The sequence below is a fragment of the Bidens hawaiensis genome, unplaced genomic scaffold (genome assembly GCF_021521415.1).
Source record: "Bidens hawaiensis isolate Kalapana, Puna unplaced genomic scaffold, B.hawaiensis_p1.1 tig00023403_1, whole genome shotgun sequence".
NCBI classification, from domain to species: domain Eukaryota; kingdom Viridiplantae; phylum Streptophyta; class Magnoliopsida; order Asterales; family Asteraceae; genus Bidens; species Bidens hawaiensis.
The window spans coordinates 12,944-20,267 of record NW_027493669.1 but is presented as its reverse complement, the minus strand read 5'-3'; the positions used below and the strand labels follow the sequence as shown (position 1 = coordinate 20,267).

Below are 7,324 nucleotides of genomic sequence, written 5' to 3'. Positions count from 1 at the left end.
AAATTTATTTACCATTTACAACATCCAAATCTGGCATTATTTATACACAGTCTTAAATCTCATATCCCCACACCTACCCATCTCACCTCCACAAACACACTCTTAAATCTCTGAGTATCGTGCGCTTGATTCATCTTCATCTTCATCTTCATCTCACTTAAATCCTCACTAATGAAGTAACACCCGCTTCTCCAATCGGATATGGGTCGGTTTCAAATCTGCAATCGATCCTTAAACGACACCATTCTCGTCGTGTCGTTATTATTACTGTCATTATCTTCATCTTGCTTCGGGATTCGTTACTTTCCGGCCACCGGAGTATCCAGATCCGACGTCTTATTCGGGTACACCGAAGCGCCGGAGTATCGAAACGGCGTCGGATGCTCGCGTGATGACGTCATCCACGTCGCGATGACGATTGATCTGGAATACCTGCGTGGGTCCATCGCCGCCGTGCACTCCACGCTCCGCCACGCGTCGTGCCCGGAGAACGTGTTCTTTCATTTCATCGCCGCCGAGTTCGACCCGGCGAGTCCACGCGAGTTGACTCAGCTGGTACGATCCACATTCCCGTCGTTGAGTTTTAAGGTGTACATCTTTCGTGAAGACACGGTGATTAATTTGATATCGTCTTCGATTCGGGTCGCACTCGAGAACCCGTTAAACTACGCCCGAAATTATTTAGGCGATATTCTCGACCCGAATGTCAACCGGGTCATATACCTGGACTCTGACGTCATCGTTTCGGATGACATTTATAAGCTGTGGAATATCACATTGAAAAACAACCGGGTTATCGGAGCTCCGGAGTATTGCCATACGAATTTTACCAAATACTTTACGGATGCCTTCTGGTCCGACCCGGTTATGTCACGGGTTTTTAATTTTAAAACCCGACGCCCGTGTTACTTCAACACGGGCGTCATGGTCATGGATATGACCAAATGGAGATCCGGAAGCTACCGGAAACGGATCGAGAACTGGATGGAGGTCCAAAGGACTAAAAGGATCTATGAATTGGGTTCGTTACCGCCGTTTTTGTTGGTTTTCGGGGGGAATATCGAGCCGATTGATCATAGGTGGAACCAGCACGGGCTCGGTGGGGATAATGTGAAGGGGAGTTGTCGTTCGCTACACGCGGGTCCGGTTAGTTTGTTGCATTGGAGCGGGAAGGGGAAACCGTGGGTGCGGCTAGATGAGAAACGGGCGTGCCCGTTGGATCGGCTGTGGGAGCCGTACGATCTTTTCAGATATGGTAGGGGAGGGTATCGACCAGCCGTTGGATCGTTGAATGGGGATGGATATTCGAATTATTTTATTTAATTTAATTTGGTTAAATTAAATAAAGTTTTTTATGGTTTCTAGGGGTATTGTGATTCTTTTGACAGCTGTGTACAGATGATGATATTGTAGGAGGTTTTGTTTGATTGGTTGAATTGAATGGATGGGACATGGGTACATGAGCTTTTTGGTTGTATATCACAAGGAATGTTTGCCATATTTTTCTTTTCAGTTTTATTTTTATTGTTACATATATCTCCTGATTCAAGTTTAAAGTAAAAAAGCCAAGCATTTACATTACAAGCTACTACTAATAGAGCCTAGTAAAAAAATCAAAATCTTACGTTTGTGAACTGAAGAAACACTAAGTGACCCCGGCAGATTACGGATAATCTTAGGGTCAAGTAAATGTTTCCCACGAGGGTTAGGTCCGGCAAAGATGGTTATTCTTCTGATGACCTGCAAAACAGATACCGTGAGCTCGTCACTGAGAAGGGGGGGGGGTACCTTCTTTGTGACCACCCTCCGGCGTGAGAATCAGAGTAGATTGCTCTGAATATAAATGTATATTAAGAGAAATAGCTAGAGCAGATAAGATATGTGATGGTATATGATACCGTTCCAAGGTGTTGGAGTATTTATAGCCGAAGGTAGGTTTCCAAGCAGGTACAGCCAGCTGTATAATATTCCTTTTCTACCAACTGTGGGCTACGCACGTGCCATGCTGTGGTTGGTGGGTAGGCAGCGGCTGATAGTGACATGGGCGGCTGTGTACTATTCCTTTTCCACCAACTGCAGGCTATGTACGTGCCACGACAAGGGTTGGTGAGTAGGCAGCGGCTGATAGTAACATTTTGTACTAGAGCGTGCTCCTCGTCGTATTGTTGTCAGTGAGCTGTCACCCTGTGATTGGTTCATGGGCTGCTTTGGTCAGATCTTGTCTATTTTGTCCATACCTTGGCAGGTATAGTACAAAAGATCCTCCAGAAGCGTACGGACTGGCTCATTTGGGCGGGAGTATTCCCTCCTTGCTCATTCCTTCTTCAGGTGACATTACTGAATTATTGAGTTAGTGCCTTGTGCGTGTAGCCTTGCTATTAGTGCGGGTAGCCTTCCCTGATGGCTTGTATCCGCAGCTGCGGGAACAGGCGGGGTACTTCACTATTGGGAGGCTTTTCCTGCTGGAACAGCTGGCGTACTGCGCGTAAGGTCTTCATCTCTGAGCATGGTGGGTCCTGCGGAACCAGTTGGTCTTTGCGCAGACGTCCCTCTTCAAGGTGAGTCTTGCGGGTCCAACTGGGCCCTGCTGGGACCTACCTCTTCATGAACCAATCCTGATTAGTGTGGTCCGGTCTAGTCTTTAACTTGTAGATGCGGCAAGTTATAGGTTCAATTGAATTCCCAAATGCGACGTCAAGTTTGGGCTACTTCATTCAGATAATAGGTTTGCTTAGAGTTGCGGTGTGGGATTAAGAATTCGCAAGTGTCTAAATATTTATAAGAGTCATTCAAGCATCTCGGATTGAGATATGTTGATACTCTCGAACATATAATTGGATTATAATGAGAAAAGAACGAAGATGCATATACATGTATAAATATATGTATTAATATAACGCTCTATAAATGTAAATAGAGCATATACTTTTTTCTGTTTAGGTGGAATATTTACACGTCAATTTTTCTGATTGAATCATAGAGCATAACGATCAACACTTATTACTGTAAAAAATTGTTCAGTTAGACTTGTATAGAACCTATAACATAAAAACTTTGTCAATATTAAGTTGTTGTAGATCAGCTTGCCACTGATGCACAAATTGTTGCTAATAAATATTTATCATTGGCCTTAGTTGATTGAAGAGGTAGGTCCCAGCAGAGCCCAGTTGGACCCGCAAGACTCACCTTAAACAGGGACGTCTGCGCAGAGACCAACTGGATCCGCAGGACCAACCATGCTCAGAGAAGTGACGTCCTTACGCGCAGTATGCAAGCTGGTCCCGCAGGAAATGCCTCCCATGGTGAAGGACTCCGCCTGTTCCCGCAGCCTCGGATACAAGCCATGAGGGAAGGCCACCCGCGCAGCATGGCTACACGCACAAGGCACTTAGCTCTCAATCGTTCAGTGTCACCTGAAGGAATGAGCCAAGCCGGGAGCAATCCCGCACAGAGGCGGGAGGGGGAATACTCCCGCCCAAATAAGCCAGTCCGTATACTGAAGGATCTTTTACTGTACCTGACGAGGTATGGGCAAAAGATCTGATCAGAGATGCGACAGCTCACTGACAGCAGCATGGCAGACAGCACGCCACAGCACTGTGACCAATAGCCGCCGCCTACCCACCAACTCCTGCCATACCACGTGCCTAGCCTGTAGTTGGCAGAAGAGGAAGAGTGCACGACACGCCTGCTCTGTGTCAGCCGCTACCTATCCACCACTCACAGGCAGGGCACGTGCATAGGTTACAGTTGGTAGCGTGTTGGGCCGGCTAAACCCCTTGGAAACACTACCTTCGGCTATAAATACCACAAATGGTATGATCATCATATCTTACTACATTATCATCATATTATACCTGATATCTGCTCTAGCAATCTCTTAATATACTTTTATATTTAAAGAGCAATCTAGTCTGATTCTCACGCCGGAGGGTGGTCACAAGGAGGAACCCCCCCCTTCTCAGTGACGAGCTCACGGTGTCTGTTTTGCAGGTTATCAGAAGAACCATCTTCCAAGGGTCTAACCCCTCGTGGGAAACATCTCTCCAACCCCCAGGTTGCCAGTAACCTGCCCGGGGCTCGGTTAGTGTTTCTTCATTGGCGCCATCCGTGCATAAAGCTAGAACTACAATTTTCTCCAGTTTTTTCAAAACTTTATACAAAAGATGGTTAGAGAAATTCCGGTAACCACAACCCCAGCTATTGGGGGGAATACCGGCAACACAGTTTTTACAAACACTACTCCGGCTACCGAAGCCGGAGCAAGTGAAGTAAATTTTACGAACACTACCCCACTTACTAAAGCAGGGGCAAGTGCAGTAAATGACCGCCTACTGGGATCCACCGATACCCAGTTTGAAAAACGAAGACTCCCCCGCCAGACTCTCGACGAAGTCAAGGCATGGGCGAAGGCACGACAAAAGGAATTCCAGGCTGAGTTGAACGAACGCTTGCGTTCCGTGCAACAGGCCGACGAATTCGAATACTGGGAGGATGACTCGGAGGAATCCGACTCCGACGCGAACCCTCGTCATAAGGCAAAAGGGAAGCGTAAAGAAACGGAAATCCAACCGAAAAGGCATTTTGGACAAGCCTTCAAACCAAGAAGCATAGATGGAGGTCCACGAGACTTCTCTAAAACGTTCAGACCAAACGTTACAAATGCAGGAACGTCCAAATTTGCAAGGGACATTGCTGAAGCAATCGCCCCGAAAAGTGCTAAACAAATGCCTAACATAGGCACATATGATGGCATATCTGATCCAGACGATCATTTGAACAGGTTCATAGCGGGGGCAACCGTTAGCAATTGGACGGAACCCACGTGGTGTTACATGTTCCAAATGACGCTGGTGGGGGCTGCTAGGGCTTGGTTCGATCGTTTACCGGTTAACCACATTTACGACTGGGCAGACTTCCAGCAGAAGTTTAGCCAACACTTCAGCCAGCAGCGAAAGTATACCGAGGAGCAATGGACAATCCTCAAATGCACACGGGAAGAAGATGAATCTCTGCTAAACTTCATCACTCGCTTCAACTCAAAGAAGTTAAGTTTGGGCAATATCAGCGAGGATCTTGTTCGCGCAGCCTTCATCCAGGGCGCGCAAGACCCAGAGCTTATCCGCACCCTAACGGGTAAAGATGGAATGCCATCCACATGGGATGGCATCATGACAGCAGCCAAACGCTATGCGGAAACGGAGAAGCAACTGGGTAGAGACCTTCCGCAGAACACAAACCTTTACACCCAGAGGACGAGAGAGGACAACGTCCTCACCGCCCGATTGAACAAAAAACGGAAGCAAGGCATTTGGCAGTCAAGGGTAAACTTTGACACCTCATCCGGCTTACAGCACCGATTGGGTGAAAGGGATAATGTAAAGCCGCACCGGAACTCCAGGTGGACGCCACTTACCAAAAGCGTCACTGACATATTTGCTACTGAGGAGCTCCCATGGCCAAAGCCTCCAGTAATCCGGCATCGTCACGATGCTGATCGGAGCAAGTACTGTGACTATCACAGAACAAAAGGCCACAACACCGAAGAATGCATAGACGTAAAAGACATGGTCGAAACATTCGTCAGAGATGGGACGCTCGCGCACCTCGTGGCGAAATAAAAGCTAGGCAGGCGAGTGCGTATAGAACCCCAGCTGGGGAAAACACGAACAAATTTCAGCTTCAAAATCGAGACTACATGCTGCGTAAAGAACGAGATCCCGAACCAGGTGCGTATCGGCTCGATGGCACTCCCATCCCAACATGGAAGGGAGTTCAATTACACAGTTTGCATGTAATCAATTCCAATTTGTAAAGAGAAGGCCAAGAGCCACTTCTAATGGAAATGATTCTCTTTAAGAATATCGAAGCTGATGATTTTACATTTATACTTTTCTGAACACTAATATGCCGGTTTCCACCGCATAATTACGTGAAGTCATTGCATGGGAAGGCGGTCCTACCCGCACGAACCCAATAACGTGACAAACCTTCACGCAGCTCAGTTGAAGGGGAAAAAGTTCAGCACCCAAAAATGAAAGTGCCGGTCTATCCGCATGAATCATTAAGGAAACTGAATAATAACCTGTCAACAACCGCGCGTCGAACGGTTAAAACTATCCAACACTGGTGACGACATTCACATTACGTGAAGTCGTCGCGTGGGAAGGCGGTCTTACCCGCACGAACCCAATAACGTGGCAAACCTTCACGCAGGTCAGTTGAAAGAGTTCATCCCATTAAATGAAAGTGCCGGTCTATCCGCATGAATCGTGAAAGGAAAATGAACACTAACCTATCGACAACCGCGCGTCGAACGGTTCAAAACAAAATTCTTAAAAAGATGAGAAAAACCTACACGCAGGTCAGATAAGGGTAAAGTTCTGCCATCCTACTAAGTGCAAGTGACGGTTCTACCCGCACAATCACGAAAGAGGAAGCAAAACTTCACCTATTATCAACCACGTTCAAAGGTTAACTTATCCTCAAAAGATGAGAAAAACCTACACGCAGGTCAGATAAGGGTAAAGTTCTGCCATCCAAGTGCAAGTGACGGTTCTACCCGCACAATCACGAAAGAGGAAGCAAAACTTCACCTATTATCAACCACGTTCAAAGGTTAACTTATCCTCAAAAGATGAGAAAAACCTACACGCAGGTCAGATAAGGGTAAAGTTCTGCCATCCTACTAAGTGCAAGTGACGGTTCTACCCGCACAATCACGAAAGAGGAAGCAAAACTTCACACCTATTATCAACCACGTTCAAAGGTTAACTTATCCTCAAAAGATGAGAAACCTACACGCAGGTCAGATAAGGGTAAAGTTCTGCCATCCTACTAAGTGCAAGTGACGGTTCTACCCGCACAATCACGAAGGAGGAAGCGAAACTTTAACCCACTATCAACCACGTTCAAAGGTTCTTATTCTGAACACTTGGAAAATTGCTAATTTAAACTAAGTATGCAAGTCATAAAGTTTATAAAGCAAGGAACCCAAAGAAGGAAATAACAGTCTTATACGCAAAAAGATTAATATTTCAATAATGTATTACAACAGTAGCCGGGTAACTACCCGCCTAAAAGAAATCTATACAAAGCTGTCTATCCTAACGGTGGGAAGAGATCTTCAGGATCAGGCTTCAGGGCCACCTCCGCTTGGACCAGCACCGTCTGAGCGTGGCTGCCCAAGGAAAGCCTTAAGGATGTTTAGCCCATCATCAGCAGCAGCAGCTTCATTCACCTTCTCCACCACTGGATGCGGGAAGGCAGCATACTGGTTCACAGCTTGGTCATAAGCAACTTCAGTATTAACATGGAATAAAGG

At 46.5% G+C, this 7,324-nt stretch overlaps 1 pseudogene; it reads left to right on the top strand.

Annotated features, from left to right (window-relative positions):
- The first annotated feature begins 201 nt into the window (after window positions 1–201).
- Window positions 202–1,477, top strand: LOC143567427 (putative galacturonosyltransferase-like 9 pseudogene; annotated as a pseudogene).
- The last annotated feature ends 5,847 nt before the right edge of the window (window positions 1,478–7,324 follow it).